The sequence below is a fragment of the Carcharodon carcharias genome, chromosome 17, assembly GCF_017639515.1.
Source record: "Carcharodon carcharias isolate sCarCar2 chromosome 17, sCarCar2.pri, whole genome shotgun sequence".
NCBI lineage: Eukaryota > Metazoa > Chordata > Chondrichthyes > Lamniformes > Lamnidae > Carcharodon > Carcharodon carcharias.
This window is the reverse complement of record NC_054483.1, coordinates 10,914,930-10,931,294: the sequence shown is the minus strand read 5'-3', so window position 1 is coordinate 10,931,294 and position 16,365 is coordinate 10,914,930.

Genomic DNA, 16,365 nt, shown 5'->3' with positions numbered 1-16,365 from the left:
TGTGTGTGTACACAGTTGAGTGTGTGTACACAGTTGTGTGTGTGTGTACACAGTTGTGTGTGTACACTGTTGTGTTTGTGTATACACTGCTGTGCGTGTCTGTGTGTGTACACTGTTATGTTTGCGTGTGTGTCTGTACACTGTTGTGTGTGGGTACACTGTGTGTGTGTGCACAGTGTGTGTGTGTATAAACAGTGTGTTTGTGTACACAGTGTGTGTTGTGTGTGTCTTAACATTGTGTGTGTTTGTATACACAGTTTCTGAGTGTGTGTACACAGTTTGTGTTGTGTGTGTGTCTCCACAGTGGGTGTGTCTGTGTGTGTACACTGTGTGTGTGTGTTTGCACAGTGGTGTGTGTGTGTTTCTGTACACAGTTCTGTGTGCGTACACTGCTGAGTGTGTGCACACAGTTGTGCGTATGTGTGTGTACACAGTTGTGTTTGTGTGTACACAGGCGTGTTTGTGTGTGTACACTTTTGTGTGTGTTTGTGTGTACACAGCTGCGTGTGTGTGTGTACACAGTTGTGTGTGTTTTATGTATAAACAGTGTGTGTGTGTGTGCACAGTTGTGTGTGTGTGTGTACACAGTTGTGTGTGTGTACACAGTTGTGTGTGTGTACACAGTGTGTGTGTGTATACAGAGTCTGTGTGTGTACTCAGTTGTGTGTGTGTGTGTGTACACTGTGTGTGTGTGTACACTGTTGTGTGTGTGTGTGAAATGTGTGTGTGTGTACACAGTGTGTTTGTACACAGTTGTGTGTGTGTGTGTACACAATTGTGTGTGTATGTATACAGTTGTGTGTGTGTGTGAACACAGTTGTGTGTGTGTGTGTGTGTGTACACAGTTGTGTGTGTGTACACAGTTGTGCGTATGTGTGTACACAGTTGTCTCTGTGTGTGTGAACACAATTGTGTGTGTGTGTACACAGTTGTCTGTGTGTACACAGTAGTGTGTGTGTGAGTGAGTACACAGTTGTGTGTGTGTGTGTACAATGTTGTGTGTGTGTGTGTACACTGTTGTGTGTGTGTGTGTGTACACTGTTGTGTGTGTGTGTACACAGTTGTGTGTGTGTGTGTACACTGTTTTGTGTGTGTGTACACAGTTGTGTGTGTCTGTGTGTGCAAACTGTTATGTTTGCGTGTGTGTGTGTGTGTGTGTGTGTACACTGTTGTGTGTGTGTATGTGTACACTGTGTGTGTGCACACAGTGTTTGTGTGTGTATAAACAGTGTGTGTGTGTGTACACAGTGTGTGTTGTGTGTGTTAACACTGTGTGTGTTTGTATACACAGTGTGTGTGTGTGTGTACACAGTGTGTGTTGTGTGTGTGCACACAGTGTGTGATTGTGTGTACACTGTGTGTGTCTGTGTACACTGTTGTGTGTGTGTGTACACAGTTGTGTGTGTGTGTACACAGTTCTGTGTGTGTGTGTACACTGTGTGCGTGTGAACACTGTGTATGTGTGTACACTGTGTGTGTGTATACACAGTGTGTGTGTGTGCACAGTGTGTGTTGTGTCTGTGTGTACACTGTGTGTGTATACACAGTATGTGTGCGTGTGTACACAGTGTGTGTTGTGTGTGTGTACACAGTGTGTGTGTGTGTGTGCACTGTTGTGTGTGTGTTTACACAGTGTGTGTGTGTGTGTGTCCACAGTGTGTGTTTGTATACACATTGTGTGTATACACAGTGTGTTTGTGTGTACACTGTTGTGTGTGTGTGTGTACACAGTGTGAGTGTGTATACACAATGTGTCTGTACACAGTGTGTGTGTGTGTGTGTGTGTATACACAGTGTGTGTGTGTATATATACACAATGTGTGTGTTTGTCTAAGGGTGTACACAGTTTTCTGTGTGTTTGTACACAGTTGTGTGTGTGTGTATACACAGTGTGTGTGTGTACACAGTGTGCATGTGTGTGTACACAGTTGCGTGTGTGTGTGTGTACGCAGTTGAGTGTGTGTACACAGTTATGTGTTTGTACACAGTTGTGTGTGTACACAGTTGGGTGTGTGTGTTCACAGTTGTGTGTGTGTGTGTGTGTGTGTACATGGTGTGTGTGTGAACACTGTGTGTGGGTGTACAAAGTGTGTGTTGTGTGTGTGTACACTGTGTGTGTTGTGTGTGTGTGCATACACAGTGTGTGTGTGTGTGTACACTGTTGTGTGTGTGTGTACACAGTGTGTGTGTGTGTACAAAGTGTGCGTGTGTGTGTGTGTATACACAGTGTGTCTGTACACAGCGTGTGTGTGTGTGACTGTATACACAGTGTGTGTGTGTGTGTATACACAATGTGAGTGTTTGCGTAAGAGTGTACACAGTTGTGTGTGTGGGTGTACACAGTTGTGTGTGTGTGTGTATATAGTGTGTGTGTGTACACATTTTGTATGTGTGTGTACACAGTTGCGTCTGTGTGTGTACACAGTTGTGTGTGTCTACACAGATGTGTGCGTGTGCACACAGTTGTGTGTGTACATAGTTGTGTGTGTGCGTGTATACACAGTTGTAGGTGTGTGTGTGTACACAGTTGTGTGTGTGTGTAAAAAGTTGTGTGTGTGTGTACACAGTTGTGTGTGTGCACACAGTTGTGCATGTGTACACAGTTGTGTGTGTTTACACAGCTGTGTGTGTTCGTGTACACAGTGGTGTGTTTGTGAGTGTACAGAGTTGTGTGTGTACAGAGTTGTGTGTGTGTGTACACAGTTGTGTGTGTCTACACAGATGTGTGTGTGTGCACACAGTTGTGTGTGTACACAGTTGTGTGTGTGTGTGTGTATACACAGTTGTAGGTGGGTGTGTGTACACAGTTGTGTGTGTGTAAACAGTTGTGTGTGTGTATGTACACAGTTGTGTGTGTGTGTACACAGTTGTGCATGTGTACACAGTTGTGTGTGTTTACACAGTTGTGTGTGTTCGTGTACACAGTTGTGTGTTTGTGAGTGTACAGAGTTGTGTGTGTACAGAGCTGTGTGTGTGTGTGTACACAGTTGTGTGTGTGTACACAGTTGTGTGTGTGTACACAGTTGTGTGTGTGTACACAGTTGAGTGTGTGTACACAGCTGTGTGTGTGTGTGTGTTCACAGTTGTGTGTGTGTACACAGTGTGTGTGTGTGCACAGTGTGTGTGTACACTGTTGTGTGTGTGTGTACACTGTTATGTGTGTGTGTGTATACACCGTGTGTGTGCAAACACAGTGTGTGTGTTCGTGTACACTGATGTGTGTGAGTGTGTGTTAACACACAGTGTGTGTGTGTTTAAACATTGTGTGTGTGTGTGTACACAGTGTGTGTGTGTGTGTGTGTACACAGTTTGTGGGTGTATACACAGTGTGTGTGCGTGTGTACACTGTCGTGTGTGTCTGTGTGTACACAGTGTGAGTGCGTGTACACAGTGTGTGTGTATACACAGTGTGTGTGTGTGTGTGCACTGTTGTGTGTGTGTGTGTACCCAGTGTGTGTGCGTGTATACACAGTGTGTGTGTTTGTGTGTGTGTGAACACAGTTGTGGGTGTGTGTGTACACAGTTGTGTGTGTGTACACAGTTGTGTGTGTGTGTGTACACAGTGGGTGTGTGTACACAGACACACACAGTGTACACACAATCACACACTGTGTACACACACACACAACACACACTGTGGACACACACACACACACACACTGTGTATACAAAGACACACTGTGTTAACACACGCACAACACACACTCTGTACACACACACACTGTTTATACACACACAAACCCTGTGTGCACACACACAGTGTACACATACACACACACACACAACAGTGTACACACACACACACGCAAACATAACAGTTTGCACACACAGACACACACAACAGTGTACACACACACACAACAGTGTACACACGCACACACACACTGTGTGTGTCTGTGTGTGCAAACTGTTATTTTTGCGCGTGTGTATGTGTACACTGTGTGTGTGCACACAGTGTTTGTGTGTGTAAACAGTGTGTGTGTGTGTGTACAGAGAGTGTGTTGTGTGTGTGTTAACACTGTGTGTGTTTGTATACACAGTGTGTGTGTGTGTACACAGTGTGTGTTGTGTGTGTGTACACAGTGTGTGATTGTGTGTACAATGTGTGTGTCTGTGTACACTGTTGTGTGTGTGTGCCTGTACACAGTTGTGTGTGTTTGTGTGTGTGTGTGTACACAGTTGTGTGTGTGTGTACACAGTTGTGTGTGTGTGTACAAAGTTCTGTGTGTGTGTATATACTGTGTGCGTGTGAACACTGTGTATGTGTGTATACACTGTGTGTGTGTGTACACAGTGTGTGTTGTGTCTGTGTGTACACTGTGTGTGTGTGTGTATACACAGTATGTGTGTGTGTGTACACAGTGTGTGTTGTGTGTGTGTACACTGTGTGTGTGTGTATACACAGTATGTGTGTGTGTGTACACAGTGTGTGTGTGTGTATACTGTTGTGTGTGTGTGTGTGTGTACACAGTGTGTGTGTGTATACACAGTGTGTCTGTACACTCTGTGTGTGTGTATACACAGTGTGTGTGTGTATACACAATGTGTGTGTTTGTGTAAGGGTGTACACAGTTGTGTGTGTGTGTGTGTACACAGTTGTGTGTGTGTGTGTATACACAGTGTGTGTGTGTGTACACAGTGTGCATGTGTGTGTACACAGTTGCGTGTGTGTGTGTATGCAGTTGAGTGTGTGTACACTGTTGTGTGTGTGTACACAGTTGTGTGTGGACACAGTTGGGTGTGTGTGTACACTGTGGTGTGTGTATGTGTGCATGTGTGTGCACTGTTGTGTGTGTGTTTGTGTACACTGTTGTGGGTGTGTGTACACTGTGTGTGTGTGTACACTGTCGTGTGTGTGTATGTTTACACCGTTCTGTGTGTGTGTGTACACTGTTGTGTGTGTGTACACTGCTATGCGGGTCTGTGTGTGTACACTGTTATGTTTGCGTGTGTGTGTGTGTGTACACAGTGTGTGTGTGTGTATAAACGGTGTGTGTGTACACAGTGTGTGTTGTGTGTGTGTTAACACTGTGTGTGTTTGTATACACAGTTTCTGTGTGTGTGTACACAGTTTGTGTTGTGTGTGTGTGTCCACAATGTGTGTGTCTGTGTGTGTACACTGTGTGTGTGTTTACACAGTTGTGTGTGTGTGTGTCTGTACACAGTTGTGTGTGTGTGTGTGTACACAGTTGTGTGTGTGTGTGTTCACAGTTGTGTGTGTGTGTGTGTGTACACGGTGTGTGTGTGAAAACTGTGTGTGTGTATACACAGTGTGTGTGTGTGTACAAAGTGTGTGTTGTGTGTGTACACTGTGTGTGTATACACAGTGTGTGTGTATGTGTACACAGTGTGTGTTGTGTGTGTGTGCATACACAGTGTGTGTGTGTGTGTACACTGTTGTGTGTGTGTGTACACAGTGTGTGTGTATACACAGTGTGTGTGTGCGTGAACACTGTTGTGTGAGTGTGTATGCAGTGTGTGTGTATACACAGTGTGTCTGTACACTGTGTGTGTGAGTGTATACACAATGTGTGTGTTTGTGTAAGTGTGTACACAGTTGTGTGTGTGTGTATACACAGTGTGTGTGTACACATTGTGTATGTGTGTGTACACACTTGCGTGTGTGTGTGTGTACACAGTTGTGTGTGTGTACACAGGTGTGTGTGTGTGCACACAGTTGTGTGTGTGCACAGTTGTATGTGTGTGTGTATACACAGTTGTAGGTGTCTGTGTGTACACAGTTGTGTGTGTGTACACAGTTGTGCATGTGTGTACACAGTTGTGCATGTGTACACAGTTGTGTGTTTACACAGTTGTGTGTTTGTTCGTGTACACAGTGGTGTGTTTGTGTGTGTACAGAGTTGGGTGTGTACACAGTTGTGCGTGTGTGTACACAGTTGTGGGTGTGTGTGTGTACACAGTTGTGTGTGTGTACAAAGTTGAGTGTGTGTACACAGTTGTGTGTGTGTGTGTGTGTACACAGTTGTGTGTGTGTGTGTATACACAGTGTGTGTGTGTGTGGACAGTGTGTTGTGTGTGTGCACACAGTTGCGTGTGTGTGTGTGTGTACACAGTTGTGTGTGTGTACACAATTGTGTGTGTTTACACAGTTTTGTGTGTGTATGTACACAGTTGTGTGTTTGTGTGAGAGTACAGAATTGTGTGTGTGTACACAGTTGTGTGTGTGTGTGTATACACAGTGTGTGTGAGTGTGTACACAGTGTGCAGGTGTGTGTACACAGTTGTGTGTGTGTGTGTGTACACAGTTGAGTGTGTGTACACAGTTGTGTGTGTGTGTACACAGTTGTGTGTGTGTGTGTACACAGTTGTGTGTGTGTATACTGTTGTGTGTGTGTGTGTGCACTGTTGTGTGTGTGTTTGTGTACAATGTTGTGGGTGTGTGTACACTGCTGTGTGTGTGTGTACAGTGCTGTGCGTGTCTGTGTGTGTACACTGTTATGTTTGCGTGTGTGTCTGTACACTGTTGTGTGTGTGTGTACACTGTGTGTGTGTGTACACAGTGTGTGTTGTGTGTGTGTTAACACTGTGTGTGTTTGTTTACACAGTTTCTGTGTGTGTGTACACAGTTTGTGTTGTGTGTATGTGTCCACAGTGTGTGTGTCTGTGTGTGAACACTGTGTGTGTGTGTTTACACAGTTGTGTGTGTGTGTGTCTGTACACAGTTATGTGTGTGTGTGTGGGTGTACACAGTTGTGTGTGTGTGTGTTCACAGTTGTGTGTGTGTGTGTACACGGTGTGTATGTGAACACTGTGTGTGTGTATACACAGTGTGTGTGTGTGTGTGTACAAAGTGTGTGTTGTGTGTGTACACTGTGTGTGTGTATACACAGTGTGTGTGTGTGTGTACACAGTCTGTGTTGTGTGTGTGTGCATGCACAGTGTGTGTGTGTGTGTGTGTGTGTGTGTGTACACAGTTGTGTGTGTGTGTACACAGTGTGTGTGTGTTTGGACAAAGTGTGTGTGTGTGTATACACAGTGTGTGTGTATACACAGCGTGTGTGTGTGTGTACACTGTTGTGTGTGTGTGTGTGTACGCAGTGTGTGTGTATACACAGTGTGTCTGTACACAGTGTGTGTGTGTGAGTGTATACACAATGTGTGTGTTTGTGAAAGTATGTACACAGTTGTGTGTGTGTGTTTACACAGTTGTTTGTGTGTGTATACACAGTGTGTGTGTGTACACATTGTGTATGTGTGTGTACACAGTTGCGTGTGTGTGTGTACACAGTTGTGTGTGTGTAAACAGTTGTGTGTGTGTGTACACAGTTGTGTGTGTGTACACAGTTGCACATGTGTACACAGTTGTGTGTGTTTACACAGTTGTGTGTGTTCGAGTACACAATTGTGTGTTTTTGTGTGTACAGAGTTGTGTGTGTACACAGTTGTGTGTGTGTGTACACAGTTGTGTGTGTGTGTGTACACAGCTGTGTGTGTGTGTGTGTGTGTTCACAGTTGTGTGTGTGTGTACACAGTTGTGTGGGTGTGTGTGTGTACACAGATGTGAGTATACACAGTTATGTGTGTCTACACAGCTGTGTGTGTTTGTGTACACAGTTATGTGTGTGTGTGTTCACAGTTGTGTGTGTGTGTATGTGTGAGTACACAGTTGTGATTGTGTCTGTACACAGTTGTGTGTGCGTACACAGATGAGTGTGTGTACACAATTGTGTGTGTGTGTGTGTACACCGTTGTGTGTGTGTTGTTTTCATAGATATGTGTGGGTGTGTGTACACAGTTGTGTGTGTGTGTACACTGCTGAGTGTGTGTACACAGTTTTGCGTATGTGTGTGTACACAGTTGTGTGTGTGTGTGTGCACACAGGTGTGTTTGTGTGTGTACACAGCTGTGTGTGTGTGTGTTTGTGTTTACACAGCTGCGTGTGTGTGTGTACACAGTTGTGTGTGTTTTAAGTAAAAACAGTGTGTGTGTGTGTGTGCAAAGTTGTGTGTGTGTACACAGTTGTGTGTGTGTACACAGTTGTGTGTGTGTGTACACTGTGTGTGTGTACACTGTTGCGTGTGTGTAAACTGTGTGTGCGTGTGCACTATGTGTGTGTACACAGTTGTGTGTGTGTGTGTACACAGTTGCGTGTGTATGTACACAGTTGTGTGTGTGTGTACACATTTGTGTCTGTGTTTGTATACAGTTGTGTGTGTGTGTATTTACCAGTTGTGTGTGTGTACACAGTTGTGCGAGTGTGTGTACACAGTTGTCTCTGTGTGTGTGAACACAATTGTGTGTGTGTGTTTGTACACAGTTGTCTGTGTGTACACATTTGTGTGTGTGTGTGTACACAGTTGTGTGTGTGTGTGTACACTGTTGTGTGTGTGTGTGTGTACACTTTTGTGTGTGTGTGTACACCGTTGTGTGTGTCTGTGTGTGCAAATTGTTATGTTTGCATGTGTGTGTGAGTACACTGCTGTGTGTGTGTGTAAGTGTACACTGTGTGTGTGCACACAGTGTTTGTGTGTGTATAAAGTGTGTGTGTGTGTACACAGTGTATGTTGTGTGTGTGTTAACACTGTGTGTGTTTGTATACACTGTGTGTGTGTGTGGACACAGTTGTGTGTATTTGTGTCTGTGTGTTTGTACACAGTTGTGTGTGTGTACACAGTTGGGAAAGTGTACACAGTTCTGTGTGTGTGTGTGTACACTGTGTGCGTTTGAACACTGTGTATGTGTGTAAACTGTGTGTGTGTATACACAGTGTGTGTGTGTACACAGTGTGTGTTGTGTCTGTGTGCACACTGTGTGTGTCTGCGTACACTGTTGTGTGTGTGTGTGTGTCTGTACACAGTTGTGTGTGTGTGTGTGTGTGTACACAGTTGTGTGTGTGTGTGTGTACACAGTTCTGTGTGTGTGTACACAGTTCTGTGTGTGTGTACACAGTTCTGTGTGTGTGTACACTGTGTGCGTGTGAACACTGTGTATGTGTGTACACTGTGTGTGTGTATACACTGTGTGTGTGTGTGTACACAGTGTGTGTGTTTGTGTAAGTGTGTACACAGTTGTGTGTGTGTGTTTACACAGTTGTTTGTGTGTGTATACACAGTGTGTGTGTGTACACATTGTGTATGTGTGTGTACACAGTTGCGTGTGTGTGTGTGTGTACACAGTTGTGTGTGTGTACACAGATGTGTGTGCGTGCACACAGTTGTGTGTGTACACAGTTTTGTGTGTGTGTAGACACAGTTGTAGGTGGGTGTGTGTACACAATTTTGTGTGTGTAAACAGTTGTGTGTGTGTGTACACAGTTGTGTGTGTGTGTGTACACAGTTGTACATGTGTACACAGTTGTGTGTGTTTACACAGTTGTGTGTTCGAGAAAACAATTGTGTGTTTTTGTGTGTACAGAGTTGTGTGTGTACACAGTTGTGTGTGTGTGTACACAGTTGTGTGTGTGTGTGTACACAGTTGTGTGTGTGTACACAGTTGAGTGTGTGTATACATTTCTGTGTGTGTGTGTGTGTACACTGTGTGCGTTTGAACACTGTGTGTGTGTATACACAGTGTGTGTGTGTGTGTACACAGTGTGTGTTGTGTCTGTGTGCACACTGTGTGTGTCTGTGTACACTGTTGTGTGTGTGTGTGTCTGTACACAGTTGTGTGTGTTTGTGTGTGTGTGTGTGTGTACACAGTTGTGTGTGTGTGTACACAGTTGTGTGTGTGTGTATGTGTGAGTACACAGTTGTGTTTGCGTCTGTACATAGTTGTGTGTGCGTACACAGATGTGAGTGTACACAGTTGTGTGTGCCTACACCGCTGTGTGTGTGTTTGTGTACACAGTTATGTGTGTGTGTTCACAGTTGTGTGAGTGTGTGTATGTGTGAGTACACAGTTGTGTTTGTGTCTCTACATAGTTGTGTGTGCGTACACAGATGAGTGTGTGTACACAATTCTGTGTGTGTGTGTACACCGTTGTGTGTGTGTTGTTTTCATAGATGTGTGTGGGTGTGTGTACACAGTTGTGTGTGTGTGTGTACACTGCTGAGTGTGTGTACACAGTTTTGCGTATGTGTGTGTACACAGTTGTGTGTGTGTGTGTACACAGGTGTGTTTGTGTGTGTACACAGTTGTGTGTGTGTGTGTACACAGCTGCGTGTGTGTGTGTGTACACAGTTGTGTGTGTTTTAAGTAAAAACAGTGTGTGTGTGTGTGTGTGTGTGTGCAAAGTTGTGTGTGTGTGTGTACACAGTTGTGTGTGTGTACACAGTTGTGTGTGTGTGTGTACACAGTGTGCGTGTGTACACAGAGTTTGCGTGTGTACTCAGTTGTGTGTGTGTGTGTGTGTGTACACTGTGTGTGTGTACACTGTTGTGTGTGTGTAAACTGTGTGTGCGTGTGCACTATGTGTGTGTACACAGTTGTGTGTGTGTGTACACAGTTGTGTGTGTGTACACAGTTGTGTGTGTATGTACACAGTTGTGTGTGTGTGTGTACACAGTTGTGTGTGTGTACACAGTTGTGTGTGTGTGTTTACCAGTTGTGTGTGTGTACACAGTTGTGCGAGTGTGTGTACACAGTTGTCTCTGTGTGTGTGAACACAATTGTGTGTGTGTGTTTGTACACAGTTGTCTGTGTGTACACATTTTTGTGTGTGTGTGTGTACACAGTTGTGTGTGTGTGTGTACACTGTTGTGTGTGTGTGTGTGTGTGTGTGTGTACACTTTTGTGTGTGTGTGTACACTGTTGTGTGTGTCTGTGTGTGCAAACTGTTATGTTAGCATGTGTGTGTGAGTACACTGTTCTGTGTGTGTGTATGTGTACACTGTGTGTGTGCACACAGTGTTTGTGTGTGTATAAAGTGTGTGTGTGTACACAGTGTATGTTGTGTGTGTGTTAACACTGTGTGTGTTTGTTTACACTGTGTGTGTGTGTGTGTGTGTGTGTACACAGTTGTGTGTATTTGTGTCTGTGTGTGTGTGTACACAATTGTGTGTGTGTACACAGTTGGGTGAGTGTACACAGTTCTGTGTGTGTGTGTACACTGTGTGCGTTTGAACACTGTGTATGTGTGTACACTGTGTGTGTGTATAGACAGTGTGTGTGTGTGTACACAGTGTGTGTTGTGTCTGAGTGCACACTGTGTGTGTCTGTGTACACTGTTGTGTGTGTGTGTCTGTACACAGTTGTGTGTGTTTGTGTGTGTGTGTGTACACAGTTGTGTGTGTGTACACAGTTGTGTGTGTGTGTATGTGTGAGTACACAGTTGTGTTTGTGTCTCTACATAGTTGTGTGTGCGTACACAGATGAGTGTGTGTACACAATTCTGTGTGTGTGTGTACACCGTTGTGTGTGTGTTGTTTTCATAGATGTGTGTGGGTGTGTGTACACAGTTGTGTGTGTGTGTGTACACTGCTGAGTGTGTGTACACAGTTTTGCGTATGTGTGTGTACACAGTTGTGTGTGTGTGTGTACACAGGTGTGTTTGTGTGTGTACACAGTTGTGTGTGTGTGTGTGTGTGTGTGTGTACACAGCTGCGTGTGTGTGTGTGTGTACACAGTGTGTGTGTGTTTTAAGTAAAAACAGTGTGTGTGTGCGTGTGTGTGCAAAGTTGTGTGTGTGTGTACACAGTTGTGTGTGTGTACACAGTTGTGTGTGTGTGTACACAGTGTTGTGTGTACACAGAGTTTGCGTGTGTACTCAGTTGTGTGTGTGTTTGTGTACACTGTGTGTGTGTACACTGTTGTGTGTGTGTAAACTGTGTGTGCGTGTGCACTATGTGTGTGTACACGGTTGTGTGTGTGTGTGTGTACACAGTTGTGTGTGTATGTACACAGTTGTGTGTGTGTGTACACAGTTGTGTGTGTGTGTGTACACAGTTGTGTGTGTGTGTGTTTACCAGTTGTGTGTGTGTACACAGTTGTGCGAGTGTGTGTACACAGTTGTCTCTGTGTGTGTGAACACAATTGTGTGTGTGTGTTTGTACACAGTTGTCTGTGTGTACACATTTTTGTGTGTGTGTGTGTACACAGTTGTGTGTGTGTGTGTACACTGTTGTGTGTGTGTGTGTGTACACTTTTGTGTGTGTGTGTGTACACTGTTGTGTGTGTCTGTGTGTGCAAACGTTTATGTTTGCATGTGTGTGTGAGTACACTGTTGTGTGTGTGTGTATGTGTACACTGTGTGTGTGCACACAGTGTTTGTGTGTGTATAAAGTGTGTGTGTGTGTGTACACAGTGTATGTTGTGTGTGTGTTAACACTGTGTGTGTTTGTTTACACTGTGTGTGTGTGTGTGTGTACACAGTTGTGTGTATTTGTGTCTGTGTGTGTGTACAGAATTGTGTGTGTGTACACAGTTGGGTGAGTGTACACAGTTCTGTGTGTGTGTGTACACTGTGTGCGTTTGAACACTGTGTATGTGTGTACACAGTTGTGTGTGTATAGACAGTGTGTGTGTGTGTACACAGTGTGTGTTGTGTCTGAGTGCACACTGTGTGTGTCTGTGTACACTGTTGTGTGTGTGTGTCTGTACACAGTTGTGTGTGTTTGTGTGTGTGTGTACACAGTTGTGTGTGTGTGTGTACAAAGTTGTGTGTGTGTGTGTACACAGTTGTGTGTGTATGTACACAGTTGTGTGTGTGTGTGTACACAGTTGTGTGTGTGTGTGTACACAGTTGTGTGTGTGTGTGTTTACCAGTTGTGTGTGTGTACACAGTTGTGCGAGTGTGTGTACACAGTTGTCTCTGTGTGTGAACACAATTGTGTGTGTGTGTGTTTGTACACAGTTGTCTGTGTGTACACATTTTTGTGTGTGTGTGTGTGTACACAGTTGTGTGTGTGTGTGTGTACACTGTTGTGTGTGTGTGTGTGTGTGTACACTTTTGTGTGTGTGTGTGTACACTGTTGTGTGTGTCTGTGTGTGCAAACTGTTATTTTTGCATGTGTGTGTGAGCACACTGTTGTGTGTGTGTGTATGTGTACACTGTGTGTGTGCACACAGTGTTTGTGTGTGTATAAAGTGTGTGTGTGTGTACACAGTGTATGTTGTGTGCGTGTTAACACTGTGTGTGTTTGTTTACACTGTGTGTGTGTGTGTGTGTGTACACAGTTGTGTGAATTTGTGTCTGGGTGTGTGTGTACACAATTGTGTGTGTGTACACAGTTGGGTGAGTGTACACAGTTCTGTGTGTGTGTGTACACTGTGTGCGTTTGAACACTGTGTATGTGTGTACACTGTGTGTGTATACACAGTGTGTGTGTGTGTACACAGTGTGTGTTGTGTCTGAGTGCGCACTGTGTGTGTCTGTGTACACTGTTGTGTGTGTGTGTCTGTACACAGTTGTGTGTGTTTGTGTGTGTGTGTGTACACAGTTGTGTGTGTGTGTACACAGTTGTGTGTGTGTACACAGTTCTGTGTGTGTGTGTACACTGTGTGCGTGTGAACACTGTGTATGTGTGTACACTGTGTGTGTGTGTATACACAGTGTGTGTGTGTGTACACAGTGTGTGTTGTGTGTGTGTACATAGTGTGTGTGTGTACACTGTTGTGTGTGTGTGTGTACACAGTGTGTGTGTGTGTCCACAGTGTGTGTTTGTATACACAGTGTGTGTGTGTGTGTGTGTGTGTGTACACTGTTGTGTGCGTGTGAATACAAAGTGTGTCTGTACACTGTGTGTGTGTGTGTATACACAGTGTGTGTGTGTATATACACAATGTGTGTGTTTGTGTAAGGGTGTACACAGTTGTGTGTGTGTGTGTGCACAGTTGTGTGTGTGTGTATACACAGTGTGTGTGTGTGTACACAGTGTGCATGTGTGTGTACACAGTTCCGTGTGTGTGTGTGTACGCAGTTGAGTGTGTGTACACAGTTGTGTGTGTGTACACAGTTGTGTGTGGACACAGTTGGGTGTGTGTGTACACTGTTGTGTGTGTGTGTGTGCACTGTTGTGTGTGTGTTTGTGTACACTGTTGTGGGTGTGTGTACACTGTGTGTGTGTGTACACTGTCATGTGTGTATATGTGTACACCGTTCTGTTTGTGTGTGTGTGTACACTGTTGTGTGTGTGTGTACACTGCTGTGAGGGTCTGTGTGTATACACTGTTATGTTTGCTTGTGTGTCTGTACACTGTTGTGTGTGTGCGTACACTGTGTGTGTGTACACAGTGTGTGTGTTTGTTTAAACAGTGTGTGTGTACACAGTGTGTGTGTGTGCGTGTTAACACTGTGTGTGTTTGTATACACAGATTCTGTGTGTATACACAGTTTGTGTTGTGTGTGTGTGTGTGTCTGTACACAGTTGTGTGTGTGTGTGTGTAGACAGTGTGTGTTGTGTCTGTGTGTACACTGTGTGTGTGTGTGTAAACACAGTTTGTGAATGTGTGTACACAGTGTGTGTTGTGTGAGTGTGTACACAGTGTGTGTGTCTGTACACTGTTGTGTGCGTGTGTACACAGTGTGTGTGTGTGTCCACAGTGTGTGTTTGTATACACAGTGTGTGTATACACAGTGTGTGTGTGTGTGTACACAGTGTGTGTGTGTATACACAGTGTGTCTGTACACAGTGTGTGTGTGTGTGTATATACACAGTGTGTGTGTGTGTATACACAATGTGTGTGTTTGTGTAAGGGTGTACACAGTTGTGTGTGTGTGTGTGTACACAGTTGTGTGTGTGTGTGTATACACAGTGTGTGTGTGAGTACACAGTGTGCATGTGTGTGTACACAGTTGCGTGTGTGTGTGTGTACGCAGTTGAGTGTGCGTACACTGTGTGTGTGTGTACACTGCTGTGTGTGTGTGTACACAGTGTGTATGTGTTTGTCCACAGTGTGTGCTTGTATACACAGTGTGTGTATACACAGTGTGTGTGTGTGTACACAGTGTGTGTGTATACACAGTTTGTCTGTACACAGTGTGTGTGTGTATACACAGTGTGTGTGTGTGTGTGTACAAAGTGTGCATGTGTGTGTACACAGTTGTGTGTGTGTACACAGTTGGGTGTGGACACAGTTGGGTGTGAGTGTACACTGTTGTGTGTGTGTGCGTTTGTGCACTGTTGTGTGTGTGTTTGTGTACACTGTTGTGGGTGTGTGTACACTGTGTGTGTGTGTGTACACTGTCGTTTGTGTGTATATGTGTACACCGTTCTGTGTGTGTGTGTGCACACTGTTGAGTGTGTGTGTACACTGCTGTGCGGGGCTGTGTGTGTACACTGTTATGTTTGCGTGTGTGTCTGTACACTGTTGTGTGTGTGTACACAGTATGGATGTTTGTATAAACAGTGTGTGTGTATACACATTGTGTGTTGTGTGTGTTAACACTGTGTGTGTTTGTATACACAGATTCTGTGTGTGTGTGTACACAGTTTGTGTTGTGTGTGTGTGTGTCCACAGTGTGTGTGTCTGTGTGTGTGCACCGTGTGTGTGTGTTTACACAGTTGTGTGTGTGTGTGTCTGTACACAGTTGTGTGTGTTTGTGTGTGTACACAGTTGTGTGTGTGTGTGTGTGTTCACAGTTTGTGTGTGTGTGTGTGTACATGGTGTGTGTGTGAACACTGTGTGTGTGTACAAAGTGTGTGTTGTGTGTGTGTACACTTTTTGTGTTGTGTGTGTGTGTGTACACAGTGTGTGTGTGTGTGTGTACACTGTTGTGTGTGTGTGTACACAGTGTGTCTGTGTCCAAAGAGTGTGTGTTAACACAGTGTGTGTGTGTTTAAATATTGTGTGTGTGTGTGTGTGTGTGTGTACCCAGTCTGTGGGCGTCTACACAGTGTGTGTGCCTGTGTACACTGTCGTGTGTGTGTGTGTACACAGTGTGAGTGTGTGTACACAGTGTGAGTGTATACACAGTGTGTGTGTGTGTGTGTGTGTACACTGTTGTGTGTGTGTGTACACAGTGTGTGTGCGTGTATACACAGTGTGTGTGTTTGTGTGTGTGTGTACACAGTTGTGTGTGTGTATACACAGTGTCTGTGTGTGTACACAGTGTGTGTTGTGTGTGTGTACATAGTGTGTGTGTGTACACTGTTGTGTGTGTGTGTGTACACAGTGTGTGTGTGTGTGTCCACAGTGTGTGTTTGTATACACAGTGTGTGTGTGTGTGTGTGTGTGTGTACACTGTTGTGTGCGTGTGAATACAAAGTGTGTCTGTACACTGTGTGTGTGTGTGTATACACAGTGTGTGTGTGTATATACACAATGTGTGTGTTTGTGTAAGGGTGTACACAGTTGTGTGTGTGTGTGTGCACAGTTGTGTGTGTGTGTATACACAGTGTGTGTGTGTGTACACAGTGTGCATGTGTGTGTACACAGTTCCGTGTGTGTGTGTGTACGCAGTTGAGTGTGTGTACACAGTTGTGTGTGTGTACACAGTTGTGTGTGGACACAGTTGGGTGTGTGTGT